The following is a 16,424-nucleotide window of genomic DNA, read 5'->3' as shown; positions in this document are numbered from 1 at the left end:
CCTCATCTACACAATGTGATGTGTAATGTTAGGAAACACAGGTAATATAATTGAAAAACGTGCAATTTTTTTTGCTCATTCCACAATCATATCACCTGTGTTTCCTTTGCTTAGGTATCTCATTGTGGAAATGTAGTCTATCATATGAAAGACTACGTAGAATATGAGCACTGTATGCAACAACTTTGACACTTACAGAAGCCTCACCTTCTCCATGCCTCCTACACAGTTCTACATGTACATCATAAATGCAAACAGTACAGAATTAATTATACATGTTAAATGGTTTATTTTTGCTGTTCTCAGAATGTATCAAATTTCACTAAAAACAGTGACTTGAAGGTATTCATCATATAACAGCGGGGAAAAAAAAACACAATCAAAATGATTGTGTTTAAAAAACCCATACAACATAACAAATCAGAATTCAGAACTCCTTAAAGTTAACTTACTTTCCATGACGTCGAAGGATGTCCTATGAACAGCTTACACTCTGTTGTGCTGTTATTACTTTCAGCCCGCCACTTTCTGAAAGAAAACCTCCATCGTTTTGAAAAACATGTTACATACAATAAATGACTTCTCGCTCTCTACCACACGTTTCCCCAAGGCCAAATCGTGTCAGAGCCATTTATAACTCTTGGAATTCTTGTAAGCCAATCCCGTCATGTTGTATTTCCGCAACTTTCAGAATTAAAATGTTGAAGATCATTTTCACAATCCTGGATTACTAATATCTTACCTTTCTTGCTCACTCATGTTCTACATTTCCTATGACACTGATACTGCTTACTATGAAGCAGACTTACACTATCTCTATAACTACTGCAATTATTTAATTCTCTACATCACTTTTAATCACAAAGCAATATAAAACAGTAGACAGCATTGCAGACTTACATTCCCTCTACTCCATGTTTTGATTGGCTGCTTAAATTTGCTTATAAAAAGAAACAGTTTTTCTGAATTCATTCAAAGTGCAGTTATTTCTCCATGACGTCCAGTGTTATGGTTAGAAGTTATGTCTCTGTACTACACTTATCCTCAAGGCCAAATCGTGTAGGAGCCATTAGAACTTCTTGAAATTCCTCAGAGCACATCCCGAGATTCTTTCCCTAAAATTTTGGTTTTAAAAACACCAGGTAAGAGTTTTTAAGGTCATACGGCATTTTTTTTGTGAAAATTAAAACAGAATCATTGCAGAATGACCAGCCATTTCTAGACTTTAAATAAGCTGTGTAATGTCCTGATGTTATTGAAGGACCGTCATGATATATAATTGCTGCAGTTACAAAAGTCCTTCCTGATATTGACAACTGTGAAGCCACAACATTTTTAATTAAAGTTGTCAATTTTGTTCCATCAGGCCTACATCGTTGGAACATTAAAATAACATACTGGCCATATGTTCGTATAAATAATGTGGACATCATTTCAGATTTACATTGGCTACACTCCATGTTGTGATCAGCTGCTTTTACTAGTTTATTAAAAGAGACTGATTTACTGTCTGGCAAAGTTAAATATATAAATCTTTCTGGGCCCGATTCACAGAACTAACTTAAGAGAAAATCCTAAACTTACTACTTTTGGTATTCACAGAAGTTAGGATTTTGTCTTAAGACAGACTTAAGACAGACTTAAGTTAGGATTCTGTCTTAAGTCTGTCTTAAGACAAACTTAAGACAAACTTAAGACAAAATCCTAACTTCTGTGAATACCAAAAGTAGTAAGTTTAGGATTTTCTCTTAAGTTAGTTCTGTGAATCGGGCCCTCTGAGTCTACACTAGTAGTACTTGATACCCTACAGTTCTCGCAGTCATGCTGCCATTGATAAGAAAGCCCAAACAGGTGATCTACATCTACACCTTCAGCATGCAATACATCAAGCATATACATTAAAAACTCCTGACAATCTTGCTGAATATTTTGAGAGAATTGTGTTTGGCCTGAACATCTGTCTAACAGATTTCGAATTTCAGACTCACTTTCTATTTTTGTTTTATCAGTGCTACATTTCTCTAACACAGAATTTAACAAACTGCAAAATCTTTGATCAGAATTGACCACAATGTCTTCTTTTACATTTTCTAGAGAAAACAAAACATTAACCACTACATTAGCATAGCAGTTGACACCAGAACTCTTTTCAAATTGAAAACCAACAACATCTTCAACAGAATCCTTTTTGTTTCTGCTTATAATTTCAGGTTCATCGACTTTTCGTCTTTTTGCTACAACCTCCCCAGTATTGGTCACATTTCTTCGTTTCCGGCCTACCACACGTTTCTCAAACAAAGGATATTGAGGCAAATGTGGCGCAAACTCTCTTCTTAACCTATTGTATTCCTTAACACAATCTAGATCCGCACAAATGTTTGTGACATCACACTCAATCAAGTACAATCCCGATAAAGTTCTAACTCGTGACAATGCCACATATGCCATACCCTCCTTGAACACAGAACTGCAAATATTCACCAATGCACTGTCTACACTTAAACCTTGCGATTTATGGATTGTCACCGCATATGCCAAGCAAACAGGAAACTGCTTACGGCGAACATATAAGTCTTTTACAAGCAAAAATCTAGCAGAACAACGACCAATTAGCTGTACTTCCTCAATGCCATCAAATTTAATTTTTAAAAATTCAATTCCATCTCTATTTCTGTATTTTACAAAATCAACAACATTACCCATTGATCCATTTACCAGACCTCTTTCAACATGTAAATTCCTTCTTAAAATTATACGGCAGTTCAAGCACACATTCAGAGTCTTTTCAAAACCTGCAGTTTTAGATATACTCTTCTCTAATGAATCCAATTTTGTTTTCAGATTCTCAGACAAAATAATTGTTGATCCCATATGCTCTACTCTGTCAATAGCTTCCAGTTTCACAATCTCTTGCTTTTCCAAATGCAACATTTTGTTGTTGAATTTGGCACATTCTGCAAGAGTTGGCATCAAACATATTCCAGATTTCTTCTCAGTAATTTTCTGAAAAATATTCTCAGGCACAACATCTTGTTCTGGATATAAATTTGACAGTAATCGTGCATGTAAAGCTTCTTTCCCATGCTCGGTCACTTTTCCAATTCTAACATCTTGTAGAATAGTCTTGTAAACTTCATCCTTCGCCTGACGCATATTTTCATGCAGTTCAGCATAATTGAAGTTTAACCATATATTGACGTCGCCAATGCTCCCTAGGCACTTCCTGGTATCTTCATGCGTGAGCATTTTGAACACAGGTTGCCCTTTCACTGGTGTCAGCTGCAGAAGATCTCCGAAAACAATGATGTGTTTGCCACCAAATAACACATCATACTCTGTTTTGAGAACTTCTTGCATTCTCAAATGCACAAAGGCAAGCATGACATTGGAAACCATGCTTACTTCGTCAATGATAAGAAGTTTCATTTTCCTCAAGATTCTTGAAACTTCACAACAAGCATCTCCAGATAGCTTGTGATATTGTAATTTGTTGTCATGCTCCACTGGCAGCATCAGTAAACGATGTAAAGTAATCCCTTTAATGTTATGTGCGGCCAGTCCAGTTGGAGCGGTGACAACACAAGACAGCGATGATTCTGTCCTTTCCTGCAAATAACATGAAATTGCTTTAATAAGGAAACTTTTTCCAGTTCCCGCTTCTCCACTCACGTACAGTCGGACAGGCTTCAACGACGTACATGAGCACTCTTTCTTGTCATGACTTAATCCATGATCAATTTGCATGGTAACTTCGTCATATATTTTCCTCTGCTCAACGTTGAGTTGTCTTTCCAACTCTTCTAAGTTAACCTCATCCTCCTGAGCATGTGCCATGGCTCTTTCCACTTCATTCATAGCAGTGGCAGCTTCATTTTCGATAACAGGTCCTCCTAGTGGATCCTGACTCAATGAAGCAGAACTCTGACTGTCCTGAGAACTGTCTCTGGCAATCTCGGCTGCAATCGTTGCTTCCTGCTCAATTTCCGCATTCAACATTTCTACATATTTGGGAAAAGCAGGACATTCTATGGTCTCCTTGGCAGCATTGAAAGAGTCTTCGTAACAGAGGAAATCTCCAAGCAGTTCCTCTTCTGCACGCCAAGGCTTGAAAAGTTGCAAAAGTGCTAAATAGAAAAACTCCTTTTTTTCAGGAGATTCGCCACTCAATTTTCGATGGTTTACCAAGTGGCATTTTCTTTGCTTGACCAGACATCCCTCACTTCCTATTACAGCATACACTCCTTTCTCAGTATCTTCTTTGATGTTCCTCTTGAATATGTAATTTTGAAGAACCTCATACAGAGAAACATTCTCGAGGTGACTGCTTCGATTTGGATAATATGTATCCAACATTTTGGTCTTCAAAATGTCGGTACTGTTTGGCTCCTTTTCCGCCAAATACTCAATTTCCCGCACAGGTTTCAGAACTCGATTACGCGTTGCAGCAAGACCAAGACTCGCCCAAACGATACTCCTGGACTTGGCATAGAGACTTGCTGAAGACAATCGGTCAGAACATTCGTAAGCTCCGATTTCTCGATGCGACAACATCTTCAGACTGAAACTGTACAACTTCTTGCTGAGGCTCTTTTCATGGGAAATGTCCTCCCACATATCCTTCAATTCTGTCTTCTCTTTTTTGGTGATGTAAGATGTCACATACCGAGCCACAGCCATACAGTTATCAGCCACAAACTGTATATCCATGTTAGCATTCCACATGGACAAAATCACCGGGTTGTAGTCGTTGATGTACTTGGACTCTTCGTTCCTCTTCAAATTGTATGTGTTTTTAGGTGATTTCTTCATCACATTATGTCGCAGCGAAGACATCAAACTGTTTACTCTTCCTTTAGAAATCACCGGTCGTGGAAAGCCGAAACGACATTTGGTGTAGAACTTATCCTTGTTTCGGAATTTACGACGACAGTACTTTCCACATCGATGGCTTTGGAAACGTAGAACTTTTTCTCCTAGGCTTTTCTTCTCCTTTGCGTTTGGAACAGCACACGTAGAATACTGTTGTATGAAACTCATCACTGAGTCTTCTGGATCCGTTCCAAATTTAGGTGCATCCTTGATCCACAGCAGCATATGTATATGAGGAGCACCTCTTGCTTGGTACTCCTTTCTCCAGAAGAAATCCAACACCTCTCCAAGAGGTGGATTCTTCTTATTCATGATGAAAGACATCATAGCTTCGAATCTATGATTGAAGTACCTGCATACATTGACTGGATCCAAAGAGCACAGTTCTCCGGGTGTCTTGAATTCGATGTTTTCGATGTTTGCATTTGCCTCTCGTAGAAATTCAAGTAAGTCTTCCCAGCCATACTCGGCACAGCTCAGAGTGAGGAACCATGTGGGAGTTCCTAAGTTCCTCAGCATACATTTTAAATCACCATGACGACGGTACCAGTACTCATTAGTACCACGCTGACACGCCATGAGATTAATCAGGTGAGAATCCAAAATACTGTCTTGGACATTGACTTTATTCATAAAGTCATTTGCCGAGATGTTTTGCATGTGTATACCTCTTTTCAAGATGTGGTTCACTGCATATGACAGTCCAGACAGATCGCTTTCAAACAGGAGATGAAACAAATAGGGAATGCATTGTCGAAACCTAGCATCTCCTGCATACAATCGCAAAGTCCGGTATTCAGAAGCAGGAATTTGATGAGGTCGCTCATCATATCTTCCTCCCTGACCTGTTGGAAAAAGCTGTGGGAAACACCGAGCTTCCAAACTTTCCTCCCAAACACTAATGGGACTCCCTTTGGCTTGTTTAATTTGAACCAACTCAATAGCATTCCCCATGACTTCCTTGGAATGCAAAGGATGAACACTATAATGTTCATATATTTCTTCACTAGTACAGGGTTCTACTTTCTCAATTTGACCAGCACACAAATCGCTATCCTCTTCCTCACTTACTTCCTCTTCTGCAACATATACATTCTTATAGTATTTATTATTTTTTTTCAAATACAATGTTGCCTTTTTAACTTTCCTAACATCGACTAAATCTTGCCATATTTTCTTATTCTTTGTCGGAACCCCATTAACTAAGATAACCAGAGGTTCCTCTTCCACTTTTTCTACTCCAATTGTGTTAATGTTTTTCTTCAAATCTAGAGGCAAATAAACAACTCTTCCCTTTAATCCTCTCTGTAAATCTGATGGAGGCAATTTCCCTGTCTTTGGCTCCATTCTTACAATAGCCTGAAAGGGATGGATACTTTGAATCAAAATAGATTCATAAGTATTTAAATCCTTCAATTCAGAAGGAATCTCAACCAATTCCAGATTATTATGAACTGCTCTAGCAGGCATCTGGTTTTGATTTAATTTGTTACAACAATAAGTACACACACGTTGATCCAATCCCAAATCAAAACAATTTTCTACCATCAAGTATGTTGTGAAATCCTTCCATTCACTATTATTTTCCCTTTCACTTTTTGCATATAAATCCACTAACTTAGTCTGATTCTTATAATAAGTGCGTCGACAACACACACAAGTGAAATTTGGCCTCTCACTTGATTTCACCTCAAATGTCGCAATTTCCCTCTGGAAATTATCTGTACTGGAAACCTGTACACTGTCCTCCACATTACCCTGTTCTTCTGGGTCAATTTCAACATTCTCCTCTTTACTTCCAAAGTAACAAAACTCAATATCTTCACATATATTCTTCACATCTATTTCAGAACCATGCCAAAGAGCAGCGCATAATTGTTTAAGCATAATTGCTGGACTCTTAGCATAATACAACATTCTAACTAATTTCCTCACTTTATTATGATGCACTGCTAGCATCCTTAAATGATGAAAAACACTCTGGCATACTCTCCTGGAAAGACAAGCCAGTGAATGACCATGCAAACCTGTCACTTCTCTCACTCTGCAAGGATCTAATTCTTGCAACAACTTCATTTTCTGCTTCAAACTTTTCTTATTAAATGACCGTACAAAATCACAAAGCAAATTGATGGAATCCTGTCGCACACTGCAAATACTACTACACTTCCAGGTGTACACAGGACCCTTAGGACGTCTTCCTAAAACCTCATTACCTAACACCTCTTCTATCTCTGTTGTCACAAGTTTTTCTTTTTCAACTGGACAACCATCTTTCACTTCATAAGCTCGACCACTGGTGTCAACTGCATGCACCAAATCATTATCCTGGAAATAACTCTCCTCATTAAAAAATGCCTCACAGCTTGAACTATGCATCCATTCTCCAGAAAAAACTTCACAAAAATTACTACGATTAACTATTCTCTTCCATCTACTATTTCTTTTGAAATCATAAATTGCCTTGTTTAGCTTCCTAATTCTATTGATTATCAAAATAAATAACTTACGTTTAATTTCAAATGCCTGATCAATAACTTTCTCAACTATTTTTTTTCTCTTATAAAAAACCACTTTCTGTTGACCTTTCTTAATATTTTTTAACAAATTGCCAATTATCCTGTTGCGGAACATTCGTGACTTGACAAATCTTTTTGTTAGAGGACTGCTGCTTTTTTTCATTGACCTGCTGTCTTTGACGTTTTGCAGCCTTTCTCAGTCTTTCTTTGGTTGGCATGCTGAAATCTTGAAATGATCTGCAGTTGAATCTGTGGTAAAATATAATAAAACATGTTATTAACCACTATTACCCAACAGTAAATCAATAACAGTCATCAAAAACCTTAACACACTACTTGACATTTTTACATAGAAGATTTTTTAGTGCTTGGCAAATTTAGAATACAGAAATAGCAGAAAAGAAATGGAATTTATATTGATTTTACCTGTGCTGTTTTATATGTGAATCTGATCTAATTTTATGAGCATATTTTAATATTTTATTGAAGACACTACACATAACCTGTTTTTGAAGGTGTCTTTATTTTTAAATTAAACGGTTTACATTTTTACTTTTTATTTATTATAATTTTTTTAAATAAATGTTTATAGTTCCATAGGCTCAAGCACGTCAGCTTCCCATCCTATGTCATACAATTCTGACATATCTGCACCCTCATCACGTTCTTCTTCATCCTCAGGATTTAAATCATCCAAGGGATCAACATCCACTGATGTTTCAATTACGAGTTCAATGATGAGGTCGAAATCAACTGATTGCTGATTGTCGCTCATGTTGATGTTGTCTTTATCTTTAAAGAAAGATAACAACAATGAGATGTTGCAGAGTAAGAGACAAATCTCAGAGATTATAATAGTAAAATTGTTTAACAAAAGTAACATTTTGCAGCTATTATTTAGCCATGTCCAGTGATGCTGAGGAGGTGAAGCCTATGTCCAATTTTTCAGTGAACAGGACTCATCTCTTCTTAACCTTGGATAAGCCTCACCGACTCTGTGTCCCCTGCACATACTTAAATGTAAAGGGGCAGATTTATGTTAACTGGCACATCCCCAGGGATGCACCAGTTAACGTGCACCGCTGCTCTGCCACCCATGGTGTGCCGCATGTACAATCAGATAGGACAAAGCTGCGTCAAAACCCTGCGCCTGCTTGAAGCAGGCATAGGTCTTCACGCAGCATTGTGGAGATGGGGCACCCCTGAGCCTTGCTGGAGCTGCATCGCACTTGCGATACAACTCCAGCAATGCGCCACCTTTACGGCACAGATGCGTCACGCATCTGTGCTGTTTTTGCCCCATGGTGCGCCGCATTGTAAATGCAGCACACCATGGGTGGCGGAACAGCGGCGCAGGATGACTGGCACATCCCTGGTGATGCGCCAGTCATCATAAATCTATCCCTAAGCTTCTTATCTTGTTAGAGATGAACCGCCATATGTATCATCAAACTATTTTGCATTTCCTAAATAACGAATTTTAAGGAATAAATAGCGATTCTTTACCATTCCTAATTTGCGATGAGCAAATTGCTAATTGCAAATTACCCATTCATTTCCATGGGCCAGGAGGCCCATAGCAATGAAGGTGCAATTTGCGATTAGCAATTAGCTCATCGCAAATTAGGAATTTTTCCAAGGGTGCAGGGGTGTCTCAAGAACATCCTGCTGCACCCCTGAAAAAGAAATTTGGGGGCATATGGCGCACATACATGCCCTAAGGGCATGTATGGGCGTCATATGGCACCTTTTGTTTTTTGGAAAAAAAGCTTTTTGAAAAGAATTCGCAAATTACCACCAACTAGAAGTTGGTGGTAATTTGCAAATCCTTAATGGCATTTTTTGCATATTTTTTGTTTATACATTGCATTTAAGGAATCGCAAAATGTGCAAATCCTTAAGTGCAATCGCAAAATAAGGAATAGCAAATTTTGCTATTCCTTATTTTGCATCAAACTTGTTTGATACATACCATTTGTCTAATTAGCATTCGCAAAGGCCGAAATTCGCAGAATTTCGGCCTTTGCGAATGCTAATTAGCTTGATACATATGGCCCCAAGTAAGGCCTGTCTTGCAACATGGTGCATCTTTTGCATCACTGCTGCATCGGTTTCATGTGGCACATTTTTTTTACAGCATGACACATCTGCCTAAATGCATCAATTTGTAATTTTGTCGCCTCATAGCAAATCTTTTGCACCGCCGCTGCATCACAAAAGTGACGCACAGTGGCGCAAAAGAGGCATACACCTATCATAAATCTGTCCCTAGCATTTTAAATGATTAATTCAGGATGACGATAAGGTGTGGCCTATCCAGAGGTTTGTTTAAGGTGAGGCCTACTCAGGGTTGCAGATAAAAGTTACGCTTGTTGAAGAATACAGAGGAGATAATTTATGTAAAGGCCTACCAATGAAGTAAGTGATGTCCACCTCATTGCGCCAGTCATCATAAATCTATCCCTAAGCTTCTTATCTTGTTAGAGATGAACCGCCATATGTATCATCAAACTATTTTGCATTTCCTAAATAGCGAATTTTAAGGAATAAATAGCGATTCTTTACCATTACTAATTTGCGATGAGCAAATTGCTAATTGCAAATTACCCATTCGTTTCCATGGGCCAGGAGGCCCATAGCAATGAAGGTGCAATTTGCGATTAGCAATTAGCTCATCGCAAATTAGGAATTTTTCCAAGGGTGCAGGGGTGTCTCAAGAACACCCTGCTGCACCCCTGAAAAAGAAATTTGGGGGCATATGGCGCACATAATTTTTAAAAACATTCCTTTACCTCAAAAACGATTTTCAAGTCATAATTTAAAAACACTGCCCACGGGGAAGTGACTTAAAATGTCCTTAAGACACATGAAAGTGTTTTTTTAAAGCCTTTGCAACTTTTTTGGGTCACTTTTAACATGGCTATGTAACTCAAACAGTCAAAATCTAAATTTACCATGCACAGGTGGGAGCATATTTACAAGGAATTTGCTCCACGGGGAAAAGTCTTTTAATTTAATATGGGAAAAATAACATCAGAGACACTGAAATGCCTTATAAAGAAGCATACACCATTATGTCCTTGTCATAAATTTTAAAACCATTCCTTTTCCTCAAAAACGATTTTCAAGTCATAATTTGAAAACACTCCACATGGGGAAATGACTTAAAATGTCCTTAAGACACATGAAAGCGTCTTTTGATTGCCTTTGCATTGTAAATGCAGCACACCATGGGTGGCGGAACAGCGGCGCAGGATGACTGGCACATCCCTGGTGATGCGCCAGTCATCATAAATCTATCCCTAAGCTTCTTATCTTGTTAGAGATGAACCGCCATATGTATCATCAAACTATTTTGCATTTCCTAAATAGCGAATTTTAAGGAATAAATAGCGATTCTTTACCATTCCTAATTTGCGATGAGCAAATTGCTAATTGCAAATTACCCATTCATTTCCATGGGCCAGGAGGCCCATAGCAATGAAGGTGCAATTTGCGATTAGCAATTAGCTCATCGCAAATTAGGAATTTTTCCAAGGGTGCAGGGGTGTCTCAAGAACACCCTGCTGCACCCCTGAAAAAGAAATTTGGGGGCATATGGCGCACATAAATTTTAAAAACATTCCTTTACCTCAAAAACGATTTTCAAGTCATAATTTGAAAACACCGCCCACGGGGAAATGACTTACAATGTCCTTAAGACACATGAAAGTGTTTTTTTAAAGCCTTTGCAACTTTTTTGGGTCACTTTTAACATGGCTATGTAATTCAAACAGTCAAAATCTAAATTTACCATGCACAGGTGGGAGCATATTTACAAGGAATTTGCTCCACGGGGAAAAGTCTTTTAATTTAATATGGGAAAAATAACATCAGAGACACTGAAATGCCTTATAAAGAAGCATACACCATTATGTCCTTGTCATAAATTTTAAAACCATTCCTTTTCCTCAAAAACGATTTTCAAGTCATAATTTGAAAACACTCCACATGGGGAAATGACTTAAAATGTCCTTAAGACACATGAAAGCGTCTTTTGATTGCCTTTGCAGCATGTTTGGGTCACTTTTTACATGGCTATGTAATGCAAACAATCAAAATCTAAATTTACCATGCACAGGTGGGAGCATATTTACAAGGAATTTGCTCCACGGGGAAAAGTCTTTTAATTTAATATGGGAAAAATAACATCAGAAACACTGAAATGCCTTATAAAGAAGCATACACCATTATGTCCTTGTCATACATTTTAAAACCATTCCTTTTCCTCAAAAACGATTTTCAAGTCATAATTTGAAAACACTGCACATGGGGAAATGACTTAAAATGTCCTTAAGACACATGAAAGCGTTTTTTGATTGCCTTTGCAGCATGTTTGGGTCACTTTTTACATGGCTATGTAATGCAAACAATCAAAATCTAAATTTACCATGCACAGGTGGGAGCATATTTACAAGGAATTTGCTCCACGGGGAAAAGTCTTTTAATTTAATATGGGAAAAATAACATCAGAAACACTGAAATGCCTTATAAAGAAGCATACACCATTATTTCCTTGTCATAAATTTTAAAACCATTCCTTTTCCTCAAAAACGATTTTCAAGTCATAATTCGAAAACACTGCACATGGGGAAATGACTTAAAATGTCCTTAAGACACATGAAAGCGTTTTTTGATTGCCTTTGCAGCTTGTTTGGCCCACTTTTTACATGGCTATGTAATGCAAGCAATCAAAATCTAAATTTGCCATGCACAGGTGGGAGCATATTTACAAGCAATTTGCTCCACAGGGAAAGGTCTTACATTAAAATGGGAAAAATAACATCAGAGACACCGAAATGCCTTATAAAGAAGCATACACCATTATGTCCTTGTCATAAATTTTAAAACCTTTCCTTTTCCTCAAAAACGATTTTCAAGTCATAATTTGAAAACACTCCACAGCTCCTATGCACAAAAACACCCTGTCAGTACTAATACTTCACATTTTCTCCAATTACATTTTCTCAAAGAAACAAAATCTATTTGTAAAACACTTGAGGCAAAGCAACATTTTAAAAACACAACTTTCTTCATAATTTTCTCCTTAAAGCACACTATTCTCTATCTAAATTAAATAAATCTTTTCTCACCTTAGCAAATACTTTATGAGTTTCAAAACAGTCTCAGAAACACACCACTTTGGCGTCGATTCCGATCCGGTAAAATCACCGTCCGTACGATTCGTATCCGGAGCCGTTTCCGTACGACTCGTACACACACCGTACGACTCGGCGAGTACGATCCGGACCGGGTGATCAGAACGCGATTCGTACGGCCACGTCAGGTAAGGGCGAGTCGTACGGAAAAGCACACAAACACATACACACCGTACGGTCCGTACACCCCATGATCGCAGGGGTACGGTGCGTACCACTGCAATCATGGGGTGTACGAGCCGTACCCCCATTGTACGATCGGTGTACGAGCCGCACACCCATCGTACAATGGGGGTACGGCTCGTACACCGATCGTACAATGGGGGTACGGATCGTACATCCCATGATCGCAGGGGTACGGTGCGTACCCCTGCGATCATGGGCGGTACGCACCTTACCCGGGGGGCCGTTCCGTACCTGTTTCGGCACGAACTCTGCTTTTACGGCTGTTTTCAGCTCCCGTAGAAAAAGGGTCGTACGGTGTGTACCCGACACGTATCGTACTTGCTGGGTCGTAAAAACCAGCCGCGAACCGTACAGATGTCCCGTACTGCGGGTTCCGAGGGAGAATCGTACGGAGATTAGAGTCGTACGGTGTCTTGTACGACTCGTACAGAGTACGGCTCCTGGTATGAATCGTACTTCGTCGTACGTACAGGACGTTTACAGGTACGATTCGTACGGGGAAAATACGCTCCGTACGACGATTCGGAGCGCTTTTTACCGGATCGGAATCGACCCCTTTGTCTTTAGCAGAGCAAAAGGTATGCACTCCAGAGTCTGCAGCTATCAAAAGCACAGAAATGCTGTAATTCTTCACACATATCTCTCATTTCACCCAATCAAAACTCTTCCCTCACTTTTTTCAAATCAAAACCCTTCCCCCCTCTGCCCTCTCTGCCTTTTTTGCATAGCAACCACCTCTTGGAAGACCTCTGGTGTTTGCAAGTTCACACAACAATGTTTCAATTGAACTCTGAACTCTCAGTGCACCTGCATATCCAGTGCAATCTTTCATTTAATGATTTTTTATTAACCACTCAAAATACATCTTTCAAAGAACTCATCCATGCACCCTAACTTTCTGTTTTCAGCAATCAAAATTCACCAATCACTGTTACTGCTTCATTAACACAGAAACTCCACAGTTTTTTTCATTTTAAACTCTTATTTTTTCAACTGCCATTTCATTGCCACACTTCATCTGACTGCAGGAGAACCTTCTCTCACCATGTTTTCTGTCTGGATTGTTGGACATAGTTACATCTACTGGGCTCAGAGGTATGCTTATAACAGAAATTTACCTAACCTCAATTTACAAGATGTGGAAATTAAGTGGTTTGGCCACAGAGGATTAAGATGTCACCAATTGATACCATTGGTGAAAACCTTTATGCATTTGCCAAAACCTGACCTGTTAATTGTGCACTGTGGAGGTAATGACTTGGGCACTTTGACTGGGGTAGGTCTGGAAATGCTTTTAAAGGACACCTTTGAGCAATTGATGGCACTTTTTCCTCAAACTGTCTTGGTATATTCAAATATATGCCAAAGACAGAAATGGAGGTGGTCAAACCAATTTTGTCCACAAATTGAGAAGTCGAGGAAGCATGTAAACAACTCTGTTTCAGCTTACATGAGAGACCATGGAATGGGTTCCGTGTACAACAATAACTCGCGTTACTACATGCAAGATATCTACAGAGGAGATGGAGTTCACTTCTCAGATGAGGGCAACAGAATTTTCATTCTGAATTTAAGACTGTGCATTGGTACCTACTTATAAGTACCTAAATGTACCATAAACCCAAAAGCTCTTCTCAGAGCTACCCTACATCTGATCACTCACAATTATTATTTTACTCTAACTTTTTTCACTAATTTTCAACAAAGTACGCTCCCCGGGGCGCTACCCGGTACGCGAACCGGAAGCTAACCTCGCGAAATTTAAATTTTTTTTTTTTTTTCGCAAATATGGGCCTCCTCAGCCACCCTCACAAAACCTAGGGGGTCAAGATAAGTCTACCGTGCCCCCTTCTACCCATTCTAAACATTAGTTGCCCTCCATCTTGTATCTTAATTCGACCGAAACACAAAATGGTGGACTCCCGTAACGCTTCAGGTTCGCGTACCGGGGCGCTCGCCAGTTCGCGTACTGGGGCGCTCCCCGGGAAGCGCTCCATCAAAAAAAGGTGGGAAAGTAATTTACAGAAAAACGACTGGAGACACTCTCACCAAATATAGATTAGCTCATACTACATACCAATCCCTATCATTTTCACAAATTTGATTGAAATTCCATTTAGCCATTTAGCCTGTAGACCTCTCTAAATACCGTGAGGTAAATTACTTCACACAACACATCTGAAGTGTTGGAATTGACAACCAATGAAAATGTTACTTTCATTTTCTACTTTTTTTACCTGACATTTGATTGGTTATATACCTGAATATATATAAAGGAAGAGAATGAAACACAGCCATTTTGACTACTACTTCCTGGTGTACATTTCAATTGGATTTTCACTAATCACTTCAACTTCTTTGTAAAGGTAAGTTGTTATTTTTAAAAGGTGAAGTATATTGTGCACTATCAGTTAATATGGTAAACTTTTTCTGATAGTTATATACTATCCCTCTGTAGTAGTTATAGATTTAGATAGACTTCTCTGTTATAGTTATGGATGGAGTTAGACTTCTCTTGTATAATTATGAAATTACTTACGTTAAATGACATACACTTTTTTATATTCCTACTTCCACTCTGATACTATACACTGCCCAAAGATAAATTCACTGATAAAAACTGCCTATCTAAAATTAATCCCAACAGTGCCCTATCTCTACTAATATATATTTTTTTAATCCAAATTTCAGGCAAAATGGAAGGCGAACACAAAGTTTCATTTCAAATTGTCCTGCAAGAGAGCAGCCAAGAAATAATTGATCCAAATTATATAGAATTTATGGATGAAACTTGGGACCAAGAAATACTGCAATGTGTGCAAGCAGTAGATGACCTCCTTCAAAATGAGGACATTTTACACCCTCAGAGATTACAAACTATGTTCAATGAAAATAATGACATTTCAGACAGCGAAATGTTAGAAAGTTTATTAAATTTTGAAACACAATCACAATAATAAATAATTGCTTAAAAAATAAAAAAATAAAAAAATAATCAACAAAACCAACAATCAATTAACATACAGTATTTGAAAAGTCTATCATTCTTTTTTCCTTATAGTACGCTCCCCAGAACGCTTCCCGGTTCGCGAACCGGGCGCTGCCCACGCAAAAAAAACAAATTTTTTTTTTTTTTGCCCTGCGGGGCCTTTTTAAAGCCTCCACATCAAACCTAGGGGGTCAGGGAGGATCTACTATACCCACTTATGGTCATTTCCCCCTTTGTTTTGGCTTCCTCTTGTCTCTCGATCCTACCGAGAGACAAGATGGCGGCCGCTCCGGACTGTTTAGAATGTTGACAGACACCGAAGAGCCAATCCGCTTCGCGAAGTTCCGTTACGCGTAAAGTACGCGAACCGGAGCGCTGCCCAGAGCGCGCTTACAGATATATATCTTTTTTTGAACGTTAATTTCTCAAAATCCACTGGAGCACATATATTGAGACCTAGCAAAGGCACATCGGGCTAACAGTCCCTACAATTTTGCCAAGTTTCGTGCAAATCCATTCAGCCGTTCGGGCTAAAAGTGAGGCCAACCGCCCTATGGAAATTAACATTGGAAAAACACGTTTTGGACCCCCCTTTTTTCTCGGGCCCCCCCTTCACGAACCCCCCCCCAAATTTTCAGGGGCTGCTCAGAAACAAAATGTTCC

Source organism: Lissotriton helveticus, chromosome 8 (genome assembly GCF_964261635.1).
Source record: "Lissotriton helveticus chromosome 8, aLisHel1.1, whole genome shotgun sequence".
In the NCBI taxonomy this organism is placed as follows: Eukaryota; Metazoa; Chordata; class Amphibia; order Caudata; family Salamandridae; genus Lissotriton; species Lissotriton helveticus.
Note: the sequence above shows the minus strand (reverse complement) of the source record.